General features: G+C 34.8%; 1 protein-coding gene across 2 annotated transcripts in view; it reads left to right on the top strand.

Annotated features, from left to right (window-relative positions):
* The window catches only part of LOC145685782 (uncharacterized), a 296,487-nt gene that overhangs the window by 233,523 nt on the left and 48,429 nt on the right, over window positions 1-14,535 (top strand). The window lies entirely within an intron of this gene.

The raw sequence follows: 14,535 nt of genomic DNA on the forward strand, positions 1-14,535 counted from the left end.
TTGCAATAAGAAAAGAATATATCCTTGTATTATAGGCAACCAACGTCTCTTTGCTATTGGGTAGGTTGCATAGAAGCTAGGAAACGTTATGGATTTTAAAAGAGATATGGATTTCTTTCCACCACGAAACCTTTCATGTCATTCAAAAACACGACAACAATACAATTGTCCCCATATTTCAATAGTTGTTTCAAATGTTTCCGTTGACGTTTACTATAAGTAAGCGCGCACATAATTTGATATTCACTGTTTATTTCATTGTTGAAATGATGACGAGGTATCTCAACAACAGTCTATACTTAGACGTGTCACACTGGAGACCGACCGAGCTGGATATGTCTTCACGTGTTCCCAAGGTTACGAGTAACTAGCTTCTCAGAAAAATATCAGTTCCGTTTAGTTATTGCCGCACTAGCCTATATATTTAAATCCAAATTAAACTATTCGCTGGGCAAAACAATACGCTTATTCTAAAAGTTATTAACGCGTAACGATTTCTTACAATAAAAAAAATATTGTTTTGCTGAGCTAGTAGTTTAGATGCGATTACGAGCCACGGTATACTGTATTTCTTCTATATTTATGAGTGATAAGTTATATTTATTTTTACTTTATTAAAATTAATAATAGGTATTTTTTTAAAGGCCTATTTATCAAACTGTATCCGATCGAATGAGAATGGTCCTTACAAACCCTACCTTTTGTTAGTCAACGTTGTTCGTCCAGTAGTTTATACGAATCCAATTCTTCATGAATGGATTAAAAAATTCAGATTGAAAGCTTGGCAACTTTCGCAATAAAGAATTCCTAGGATATGTCACAGTGTTAATAAGCGTTTTAAAGTCTTCTGACAATCATGCTTATATTTCTCTTTTAACACGCGCCGTGAATAAATTTTTCATCTTGTTATGACCAGCGTCTGAAGTCAAGGACGTTCGGTTAGCTTAGCAGGAAAACAACTCCGGCTACTTATTTTGAATGAATAAGTTACGGAATTAAGCCAAACAACCTCGTAAATTCTCAGAAACGATTTTACTCTTGAAGAGAAAATAACTAATCTGTACGAGGCGTGTGCAAATAATTATCACATTTTCGCTAAGCGATAAACTGAAAAGGGGGGGGGGAGTGTCACCTGTGGAATGGACAACACGTTGCGTAAATGCTTAAATGTGACACTTCAATAGTCTTATATAAACGTACAGTAGACTATTGCTGTTTAACAGCAACCACACTGAGAAAAAAAATTGTAGGTGGCATACTTAAAAAGATAGGTTACATGCGTAATTCCTGTAGTCTTTGGACTTAACGTACACCAGACGTATAACTGAAAACGCATGTTTTATAATACTTTCTGTATAAGTGTTCCATCTATACGTACTTTCTGTATGAAACAATGTAGGCGGTCAGGATCTCACATACAAATGGACGTATATAGCATATAGCTGACGAAGGTAACATAAGTATATACATGTGATATACGGAAAACTGTTAGATGTCATACATCCTGCAACGGCATGATGTAACATCAAACGGCAGTGCCTATGTATCATACGGATAACGTATGCTCCGTATTGATTTCTATAGTAAGCAAGAGGATACCGTATATTTGTACAATATACCGCTGTCCGGAGAACGGATTTTTCTCAGTGCACAAGGAAAATTGTAGGCTATCTGCTCAGTGAATAGTTGATTTTTGTTTCACAAAACACTGACTTGTTCACATACTGTTGTTAATATTATCTTAATCGGAAGATCCGAGTATTAAGTTGAGTCAGTCATTGAAAAAAATGAAATCTTGAAGTTTTACTTCCCACGGTTATGCCGGTTAGGCTAAAGGAAACGGTGATGATGAGAAATGAATGAAATAGTGGAATGAGGAAAGTGAGAGGAAACGGGAGAACCCCAAGAAAATCCACGCACACAGTGCTTGTCGACCACAAAGTTCATTTGGCGTGAGCTGGGATCGAACCAAAGACCCTATGCACTAGAAGTGAACGCTCCACCACTGACCCTCCGCGGTACTCATGGAATCACTCATTATTAAAGGGAATATGTACCATTTCAACATAATCAAACATATCTTCTTTTAACATGAAAGATTCTATTTCGAAGATATATATATTCATTTATTTTAAATTTTCTTATAACTGAAGGTATGATCAGTGGCGGATCCAGAAAGTAAAAACTGGGACAGCCAGAACCTAGCCTATGATAGGTTAAAATTAGGGATTAGGACTAGAAATTTGATTTCTGAGCTGTTGGCATCTAAGGCCATTTTCCCCATCACCTATATGAGGGATAAAATCCCTCGGCGAGCACAATATCCGATGAAAGGGAAGGAAGGAAGCGACCTGGGACCTATAAGTTAGGTACCACCCCGGCATTTGACTGGTGTGAACGAGGAAAACCCAGGAAAAACCTCACTCAATATGGCTGGCCTGAAAAAGGTAATACACTTTTCCGACCGAGTGTAGCCACCGGGAATCGAACCCGGGGCCGCTCGCACTAGATTATGATATGTATATTATGAGTTTACTATAAACTTTCAAAAATATATAAATAATAACTTAAATTACTTTTGTCACTTAAAAAACTGGAGAGTCTAGCATGGGCGCCCGAAGAAAATTTTCTAGGGGGGGGCTCAAATCCCTGATTGCTATATTACGTTTTACTTGTATTATCTTAAGAAATTTAATACATTTTCGTGAGCCAAGGTGGGGCCCCACCCTGCCCTCCCCTTCAGGTGCCCATGGGACCTAGGTCCCTGGCCCCGGGCTAGATCCGGCATTGTGTACGGTATTTCTATTGCTGTAGGGTACGAAACAATGAGTAATGCATGAAGGCTAAGGATTTTCTTTCGTATCCCAATGAGCTAGGGTTAAATTAAACTGCGTTTTGCAACTTTAACAGGAACAACAGTAAATAAACAAATAAATAAATAAATAAATAAACCAGATCCGGTCCTGTGACACAGTGATTGGGTCTGTGGTTCGAACTCAAGCCAAGAATGATAAAAATGAATAACATCGACCGGTTCTTCTCAGATTTTTTTGGTCCATTTTCTCTACCATCATCAAATTTTTCTTAATTCTTTTACATTTATTGTTAGTCTCGTTTAATCTGAAGGAAAAAAATGAAATGAAATCTTTGTTTTACGTCCCACGGTTATGCCGGTTAGGCTAAAGGAGACGGTGATTATGAGAAATGAATGAAATGGTGGAATGAAGAAAGTGGGAGGAAACGGGAGAACCCCGAGAAAACCCACGCACATGGTGTTATTAATCTGAAGAAAGTTAAGAGTGTTGAGTGTCTGGCATCTTTGTTTCTCAATCCATCGATTTATGTAGAAAATAGATCTCTTTTCTTTGAAGTAAATGGGAATTTTAATTATCTGAAATGAAACGAACGATTCGTTCGCTGTACTGATTTTTCTCGTGTTGTATCCTGATCTGGATATGTATTTTCATCCAACTCCCTATATGTAACATTTACACATGTATTATCCTTCGATTTGCATATTTAAGAATTTCTTGTTTAAGAGTCTGATATATTAAAAATAATACAAAAGTTATCATTTTTCTTTTGCTTGTTTTTTCATAAGTGAAAGGAGATAATGAAATGCAGCTTATCACAATCATAGATACTGTTATTCTACAACAGAAAATAGAAACCTGAATAATTTTCAGTGTTGCCATCCATAGAAATTACAGTGTTGCAAGAATAACACTTGCCCCAAAATCTAAGTCAAGGAAGCGAATAGAGGAACGAACTCAATGCATTTGATTACGTATCATATTGTCTTGGAATCCCGTGAACTACTTTTTAAATAATAGTTGTATTTAGTTTATAGTAAACAAAATAGTTTTAACATATAGTTAGTAAAATTAAATGATAATATAAATAAAAATCAATTAAATAGTGTTAAGGTTTTATATATAACGCAAACTCATTTTTAAAATGTAAAGGGTATTTTAAGTAGGCTTTAAAAAAGAAATCGGTTAACTAAATCATTAAATACTAAAATTCCTGTTGATTTCAAAGCAGGCCGGTAGCCAGCCCAAAAATGTAAGGGAAGCTGACCCAACCATATTACAGTTCATCATCATACTATAGTTTATTTGCAAGCCTACCGTGAAAATTAATGGGGGGGGGGGGCAGTGAAAATTTAGGGGGTCCCGGCCCACCCTAGCCTTCCCGTGGATACGGGCCTGTTTCAAAGAAAGAAAGAATGGGAAAATATTTTTCCTGTACGGGTTATACTAATCGGCTAAAAGAAGAAAGATGGACCCATATTCAACACTATTAAATTGAAACTTTCATTTCATTTCAGCAACCTCGTAAGATTGTATAAATTATGGTACACAGAAAATTGGTGTGAATAGTTACCACGCAATAGACGAACTTTTTTTCTTTCTTTTTTAAAATCATATTGTGAAGTTGTAAATTAATTCACTGGGTAGGACATTTCTAATATTGACTTACAAGGGAAGTTTGGGAGAAATCACTCGCCTGCAGAGAAAATAAGCATGCCATTTGAATGACCAATTCATGCCTATTACAACAAGCTAATAAAATTCCTGTACGGTTGAGAACTATTCGAAAGATTTAACCTGGAAGTTTATATGTAACAATTAGTATATGTGCATTTAAACGCGTTAAGTACAACACTATTAGCACAATATTGACATACAAATTGAAATCTATCGGAGGTAATAGCAAAAACTGTTTTGCTATAACTAATGACTTTGTTAATTAAAATTAGTCATTACATTGTTAACAATAGTGACAGTTTAGAGATGAAAATTGATCACTGTTGTTCTTCTGTTCTATACAGAAATGACACAAGCAGGAGACTTCCTTGCATCATGAACATTTTATATGTGCAATTGCGTTGCATCCGCCAAGGGTACAATTCGCATAACCAAAGCGAAATGCAAATTCGACAGGTGATTCGAAAGGTATATCATTTGTTCGGTAACCTGCCTTGTGGAACGCAAATTGAAACAATCCAATGTATCGCGTGATCAGAACTGATTCATTAGCATGGACACGAACTTTATTTGATTGTTTCGTTGGTACATCATTACGTCCGGATGAAGAAGTTTCATACTATGCACAAATCTCCTACCATAATCTTTGATTAGTCAGAATCCAAACACATCGAATGGTTGTACAAATCGCGTACAATTCTTTGGTGTATTCTCAACCATTACGTCTGCCATCCGTCATCCAACTTGTAATGGACAATTTGTTTGTAAATGTACCCCAGTGATCAAGCAGTAGCAATTTCAAACCATCAGGTCGCTAGGAGTCGCAATCGTGCATTTAACTTGCATCTCTCGAAAAGTTCTCAACCGTACAGGAATTTTATTAGCGTGTTGTAATCAGCATGAATTGGTCTTTCAAATAGCATGCTTAGTTTCTCTGCAGGCGAGGGCTTTCTTCCGAACTTCTCTTGTCAGTAACACAATATATAATAACAATATGTTCGAACAAATTGGAAAAATAATATTCCTTCATTATAATAACAGTAAATGAAAGATAAAACATGTACTCTTGTGTGTCTGAATGCCGCCAATTTGGGTCAACAAACCTCCTGCCTTTGCATACGTTCTGTTTACTTTCGGTTTGTACTTCCTTGATAAATACATCCTCACATGTGTAAACACATATCACACAATGTCAATATTTGCATTACCACGTGGACAAACGTAAAGAGCTAATGGTAATTACTTAGCGTGTTGACTTTCAAGAGACACAATTTTAAGTGCACAACAATAACAGATTTTTCTTCCATAACCATATATTTCAGGTTTAAGGGAGTTACAGACTCTTTACAGAAGTGTTCCTTATCTGATATTTTCGCATTGAGAGGAGCAAGCAAAGCAATTCATGATTAATTTGCGTCAATTACTCATTATTATTCAACAATTCACGTATTATTATTATTATTATTATTATTATTATTATTATTATTATTGTTATTATTATTATTATTATTATTATTATTATTATTATTATTATTATTATTATTATTATTATTATTATTATCATTATTATTATTATTATTATTATTATTATTATTATTATTATTATTATTATTATTATTATTATTATTATTATTATTATTATTAATGATATTGCTCCTAAATTTTTGAGAACCAAATTTGCAAAATTTAGAGGTCATAGACACCGAGGGGAAGTTCCTTACGCCGATGTCATTGAACAGTAGACTGGCAATCTTTGGCACACCCGGCTTAGTAACAGAGTTCGCCCACCCTGCTTAGCTACAGAATTAGCCCCCCATCAGAGTTAGTCCACACAGAAATAGGTAATTCATTTTTATCATTTTACACCCTTCCCCCTGCGGTAGCCGAGTGGGCCTTCTCGCCCCCTGTCATTGAGGATAAGTGGCCGAAAAAATCTATATCAACAGCGTTGATAATCTAGGGATTCAAAATATAGTAGGAAGCACTCGAAAATTTTAGTATATATCAATATATATCTTTAAAATTAATAATAATAATAAAAAAACATCGAACAACCTATCTGTAAGCATATTAATACATTTATAAAAAGAATGATTTAATTAAAGAAATTTGCATGATCCAGTGCACCTATGTATACAGAAGGTTGGTTGCTGTATATCCGACCATTTTCGATTTAGTGCTCCCACCTGGCGTATCATGCTGGAACTATGGGTTTGCTAGCAGGAGCAGTGTTGTGTCTGGCTTGTAGGTGCGTGAGTATTCTAATGAGTGTTTTCAAATGGCGCCGAAAATCAACCGGTATTGTAAGGATTACGTAATGGCCCTTTTCCACTTACACATTCTGAAACAGTGTCGAGAGAATAGGTTAACATTAGGGGTGACTACTGCGAAAGCGATTATGCCCCATTATACACAACAGGCCCCCCTTGCGAAACATTCACCCACGAAAACCACCAGAACAACTGCAAGCAAAGTGACACCCGTAGTGCTAAGAGAGATCCGTCAATTGGCGTGCCAAGAAAATACCCCAACGCAACGTGATATGTGCCACAGATTTCACCTTGCACCGTCAACTGTAAACTAGGGATGGCCACATTTTCCGGAAAAAAGGAAAACGGAAATATTTTTTCCGGAAACCGAAAAATTGAAAACGGAAAATTTTCGGGAAAATCGGAAGACGGAAAATTTTCCAGAAAATCGGAAGACGGAAATTTTTCCGGAAAAACGGAAGACGGAAAATTTTCCGGAAAATCGGAAGACGGAAAATTTTCCGGAAAAACGGAAATCGGAAAATGTGATTTCCGAAAAACGGAAAACTCTCTTTCCAGAAATGGCCATCCCTACTGTAAACCAAACAATTCGCAAGCGCCTCAGGCTGAAGTGTCTGCTGAAAGCCCGTTTACACTACCTGCCACCTCGTCACATTGCCGAACGCAAGACGAACTTAAGGAAACTATATGAGAAGTACCTCGCGCGTTCCAAATGGAAGAAAGTTGTCACAATGGATAAATCATATGTCCATCACATTTGGGTGATCGCATGCCGTGACATTGCCACCAAGAGGCGCAGCAATATTGTTCGTCAGTGCAATGAAAGTTTCCCTTGTGGCTTTATGGTTATTACGGGATTCGGACATGAGGGTAAGTTGATGATACGCAAGGTGGACAAAAACGTGAAGATGAATGCAAGATACTTCCAAGAATTAATTTTGAGACGTATCTATCGGAGAGACATTCCACAATTGTATGGAATGGATGCGAACCAACCAAGTGATGTTCCATATGGACAAGATTTCGAGTCATACCGCCAGAAATTCAGTGTTTTTATCAGGAAATGGCACAGAAACTAGTGTCATTCCATTTGAAGACATTCCTATGTAAAACCCAGATGTCAGTACAATGGAATTTTGCGCATTTGGACTATTTGAAAGGACGTCTTCAACATCGTCACCCGTCCACACTGAATGGTATCTTTAAAGCTTGCACGGTATCTCTTAAGGCGAGTACCCGTCAAAAATGGTCGGATATAAAGCGAACAACCTTCTATATTTATACGAAACTATAAACCACTCACCCTTTGTGTCAGCGCAAAAGTCCAAACACCTTGGTCTGAAAATATTTTTGTCTTGTTCCGGAAGTTTATCGACTTTTTTCTTTCTTTCCTTTTCTTAATTGGCCTCTACATCACCCTGTCTTGCTGATTTCTTACAGACTTGTTGATGACAATCGCAGCTTCCCTCTTCCTTTTTTCTCTCTGTTTACTTTTATTTCGCTTTCCTTCTTCTTCTTTCGGGTTATCATCCTCAGCAGATTGAAGCGAGGCTAATTTTTATAGCATTTTAAACCATGCCTTATTTATCATTTTATTTATTTGTTTGTTAATTACTTTTTTATTTTTTAATTTTGTTTATTTTTTGCAAAATAATAATAATAATAAGATGCAAACAGACAACACATGGATGTGGTCTGGAGACAGCGACGCAATTAAGCTAGTTGTCTACCCGGGGCAAGAATTCCCCTTAGCTCCCTCACCAATGACCAACCAAACCAAAACGCTCCCTGACTCAAAATTACAATACGTAATTTAAATTTTAGTACAAAACACATCAAACTAATTAGTATTTGATTGCTAAATGATCTGAGAATAGCATGGTTGATATATCCTGTTAGTCTTATCATAATAACTGCATATCACAATGTTTTCGGAATTATATCGGGATGTGTATATGTGTAGAATGAATCAACAGTCTGTTGCTTTAAAATAGAATATTTAATTATGACAAACAGTCAAGTTCTCAAAGAAGCAATAATATTTCTGCGTGACATAATTGGTTATCTTCACTCTACATCTGTCTGTTTAAATTAGTAAATATAGGCAATTCAAAATCAATAAATTGAAGGGGTTAAAGGGTGAAGGCGGTGTGTAACAAATTGTTCACTTCGAGAAAAATTGACATGAAAGTTTTCATGGTTGCGTTTTCAAATAGTTCACTATATATTACAAAATTTCTATCGCTTCACACAGACGAGGAATCATTTAAATGAAGTGTCATGTGGCAAGAATTAGCCTTTAACACTTTTATCCACCACCAGAACTCTCCTTTCCAAAAATGTAACATGACACCTTCAATTGTATATAAGTTTGTGGTAAGAATTTTTTAGTTTCTGAACGATAGTTTCTACGGCCGCACAAGCCTATATTCTACGACTACTACCGTAAACACTAGGATAATTATTATTATTTTTTGATCCATCAGTAGATCAGTGGGTAAGTTGAAAATCAGGTCTACTTAAAAACCAGTAGGGTTGGCAGCTTGCAATAAACATTGTACTCGCCATTTTGGTACTTTCAATCTTTATTATTACACGGTTGCACTTAGTAATGCCAAATTTTCTCAAAGAAAGAAAGAAAAAATACTCTTATTCTTAAAAAAAAAATCTCTATTCTGTGTGGAAAGACTTCAGTCATATGTAGACTGAATATAAAATTCGTGCTGACAAAACGAAAATGTGAGCCTAGATGTTACTTCAGAATTGATGGAACATAAAGGCACGCGCATTCTTCTGGGGATTATCTGAACTACTTCCACAGTGAATACTACCTAGGTAGAAAAAAAAAGTTTTTCACTGACAAGGGAACATCTTATATTGATAGTAGCATTACCCAATCAAACAATGCGCAATCGATAGAGGAGTGAAGAAAAGTGAGAAATCCAAAGTTTCGCGGGCCGACACCCAGAAACACAGGAGATACAGAGGAAAGAAGGATCTAGAATCAAGTGAAGTTAGCAATGCAAAAGATACACTGACACAGAAAGAACTTCAAAATGATTAAAGTAATCAAAATGACATTTACACAACAGTATAGAAAGCAAACATTGTACCCACAGACATGCTCAATAATATGCATATGTAATGCAGTGTTGGCAACTGAGTACAAAATGAAGTTTTGTTAAATGGCACGGAACACAAATTATAATATCTAGCAAATCTAATTATGAATAGAACCATACCTATGACGTCTTGATGTACGGTGTTGCCAATATTTGAGGATAGACCTATATGAATTTCTATATAAATCTTGGATGTAGAAGAGTACATACAGTTAGAACTAGTTAGAACCAAAATATGAGACCACAAACATGAATACAATCACTGAAGTACGAAATAAAGGATGAAGCACAGTGTCGAAGCAGTTTTGATCAAGTGGAAAATCAGAATAGTATCAAATACAATACACAAAACTGAAATGATGCATGCGCTTGGATTGACAAGTGATAAGCAGGCTTACTTTTCTGATGCACGTAATATTGTATAACCTCACATTACTGTTAGTCAGTTTTGCAGTGTTGCTGTTGATAAAGCGCTCCGCAGTATGTTGGCCCCTATGAGGAGAGGGTCGCTTGAGAACTTCATTTTGTTCTCAGTTTGCAACACTGCATTACACATGATGTTATTGAGCATGTCTGTGGGTACAATGTTTGCCTACTATACTGTTGTGTAAATGCCATTTTGATTGCTTTAATCATTTTGAAGTTCTTTCTGTGCCAGTGTATCTTTTGCGTTGCTATCTTCACATGATTCTAGATCCTTCTTTCCTCTGTATCTCCTGTGTTTCTGGGTGTCGGCCCCTGAAACTTTGGATTTCTCACTTTTCTTCACTCCTCTATCGATTGAGTGTTGTTTGATTGGACAATGCTACTACGAACATATAATGTTTCCTTGTGAGTAGTGTTAGGCACATAAGGCACATTTTAACATTAAACCGAACTTTTCCCATTTTTGGCACTTACCACGAATTTTATATTCAGTCTACAGGTGGTGTCATATACATGCATTAAAAAGGTATCGTGTGATTAACAGATATCTGTTTTTTGTGACTTATGACTCACTGTTTTGCTTTGTGAGGTGCAACAAAAATGAGATGAAAGGAATCATAAAATAATGACATGTATTCTGATAATAGAATTCGATCCAAAACTAGGTTATCTTTTGCTCACTAGTGACTCATATTTAATGGTTAATTTGCACCAAGACAAAGAAGTAAGCTCTTTCAAATCAATTGCCAGCTGAAGATGAGCATTCACACACAATGCACCATGTGTAGTTCCTTACACATACAGGAAGTCACAAGATAAAAAAGTAACTTTTACTGCTTCAAACTAAGGAAAGAGTACTTTTCTAAAATATTAATTAGAATATTAAGTAAGCTTTAGAATATTAGGTAACTATTAGAATATTAAGTAACAATTAGAATATAAGTAAGATTTAGAATATTAAATAACAATTAGAATATTAAATAAGATTTAGAATATTAAGTAAGATTTAGAATATTAAATAAGATTTAGAATATTAAGTACAATTTAGAATAGTAAGTAACGATTAGAATATTAAGTAAGATTTAAAATATTAAATAAGATTTAGAATATTAAGTATAATTTAGAATATTAAGAAACGATTAGAATATTAAGTAAGATTTGAAATATTAAGTAACAATTAGAATATTAAATAAATTTTAGAATATTAAGTAACGATTAGAATTAAGTAAGATGTAAAATATTAAGTAACAATTAGAATATTAAGTAAGATTTAGAATATTAAATAAGATTTAGAATATTAAGTAAGAATTAGAACATTAAGTAAGAGTTAGAATATTAAGTAACAATTAGAATATTAAGTGACAATTAGAATATTAAGTAAGATTTAGAACATTAAGTAAGAATTAGAATATTAGGATAAATTTCCTTCCGTTAGTTAGAAGCGATAAAACTTTATTATTTACCAAATATGATTTCCCTCAAGACTGCTATTCTCAAATACATGTCTGAAGCAGTACAAGTGGCAGAAAGTGTTGTTGAAATTCACACACTGTTCGATTCGGTTCTGTTTTCACACAAAAAAATGAAAGCCAAAGTCACTATTGTAACTTCTTAGTAGTCAACCGAGACGTACCCAGAATTTTTTGTTGATGGGGGAAAGTTGAAGAGTCCAATACTACGAGACATTACGTCTATATAGTATAGAACTGGTTATTATACACCGGAGAAAACGAAAGTAATTTTCAAGAACTTTCGCTTATATTCTTTAATAAATAAAATAATAGAAAAAATCAAAATAGATAGAACCAATTTTTTTTTTTTTTAAAGATTGATTTGGTTTGATTTTAGTGTCTCTTTCAGCAGCGAGACTGTATGAAACGTGGACCTACAGTTTTAACATGGAATCCAAATCACCCAGCTCCCACCGGGAATCGAATCTGGGTCTCCCACGCCAAAGACACATACGCTAACCACTTAGCCACGAGAAAGCTCTGTTTTTTATTTTTTAAAAAAAGAAAGAGTACAGACGTAGTGTAAAATTAAACCTTTAGACGACGCCCATGATTTCTCTGCTAAAGCAAAAATAGCTTTATTAAGGAAGTGTACAAATGTCAAGTTACTAACTGTAAGCTTAAACAGAGTTTGGATCAGTAGATCCCTTCCGCGAGTGCGCCCTTGGTAGTGACTTTTCTAAACTGAAAAAAGAAGTTGGAAATAATATTATACATAAAAGAAGAAAAATATTTATAACACGTAAGTATTTAGAAAACCTGATATGTCGTATTTGAACTGTAGCAGTCAACGTTCTCCAAATTTAAAATTGGCAGGTAAAGGTTGCAAGGTAAACTAAAAGAGTCTCAAGATAAAATATAAAAAAATGCATGAGCAAATCAGTGATTTGTTGTTCTTTTACTACAGATTTAATTAAACACAGGGAAACAGTGGTTTTACTAAAGTAAATCTGCATGAAAACCCTTAAATTCCAACTTATATTTCACATCTGATCTATCAGGAGCATATCCTAAGAACATGGCTTTCCTAAATTTTTTACTACCTCTGTGAATTGTGCTAAATAACGACCTAAAAGACACAAACCCTAATTTTTTATTGGTCATTATCATTTACTGCTAGCTAAGACTGTGAGCACAGTGTTCCCCTATAATTTCAATGTGTACGATATTCGCTGACGAGTATACATTATCAAGTTTTGCATTGTATGTACAAGTTTCTTCATTCATCTGCTGAAGCAGCGGTGGCTCAGTGGTAGAGCGTTCGCCTCTGCTGCACGGGGTCCTTGGATCGATCCCAGGTCACGCCAAGTGAGCTTTGTGGTGGATAAACACCGCGTGCGTGGGTTTTTTCTATGTTCTCCCGTTTCCTCCTACTTCCTCCATTCCACCATTTCATTCATTTCTCATAATCATCGTCTCCATTAGCCTAATCGGGATAATCGTGGAACGTAAAACTTAAAGATGTTTCCATTTATCCCCTTTTGCTGGTTTCTTTTGCATGTCATATTTCTCTAAAACTTTGTTATAAAAAGAGACGAAATGAAACATGGTCACATGGCCTTTTCACTCCAAAGCTGGCTGTAATCTTGAATTTCATTCCTAAAATAAGATAAATATTCATTAGCAAAGTTAAGTTGATAATTAAGAAGTCAAGATATTTCAGGTTTAAATTTGGTGTATACAGTAAATCCAATATAAGTATATCTCCACTGTAAACTGCTCTTTGTAGGACAAAAGTCTGCACCACCAATCTCAGATAAAATCTACACAACAACATATGTGCTGTAACATTAAAAAAAAAATAAATAAATAAATAAAAATAAAAATAAAAAGAAAACTTTCGAAGTTACTCTTTTCTTCGTGCTGTATATTTTGAAGAAATAAAACGTAATTTTACTTGCTTTTAACTTCTTAAAACTATCTGTGTCAAGTTTTATTTCAATGCGAGTAATATAGCGTGCAACACCTCATAAATAAGTCCCGAAGCTGTATATTATATACGACCTAGTTGTAACGTAACATTAAATTATTATTCAATCTTTCTTTAATTTATGCCACAAAAATAAGTATTTTCTACAGCAAGAATCTGTTTCGTTTCTAATGAATCTAACCCAATCTGTTAGCATTATATGTATTATAAATTGCAAGCTGCAGAAGATTAAGTTTGAGACAGGTTTGTGTCAAAGTGTGTTGTATGTTGTGATAGGGGGACGATAATATTAAATCATGGCCAATATTTTTTTAAAATATACTTTTACGGAGATTTTATATTGACTCATATTTCTACGAAATTTGAGTTTAAAACCTTTAACCTTTCGAAATGCTTTCATCCCTTCTTGAGGACTTCTAAATACTTACTATTAAAAACGTCTTAATGTAACTCTTGTATTTATTCGCATTTCCTTTGCCAAATCCGAAGTACAATTATGATTGATTACACTTACTTAGCCGAAAAACTTAAGAATAGGTTAGGGTTTAAAAAAATTGGTACTTTTTTGTGTGTGTTATCTTGTTTATTGCTGAAATACAGACAAGTCCTTGAAATCTGAATGTTCTAAAGAAGTCGTAAAAGTTAAGAAGGCTTGCAACTCACCACTCCATATCTCCATTCCTTTATAGTCAAAAAAAAAGTACCTTGCATACATACCTAATTTAAAGCTTTCTTACTTCCTTGAAGTTCTTTTCCTAGCAATGCAAGCAGATGCCGCTGCTATTT

This window comes from Thermobia domestica, chromosome 5 (assembly GCF_964235325.1).
Source record: "Thermobia domestica chromosome 5, izTheDome1.hap1.1, whole genome shotgun sequence".
Taxonomy (NCBI): Eukaryota; Metazoa; Arthropoda; class Insecta; order Zygentoma; family Lepismatidae; genus Thermobia; species Thermobia domestica.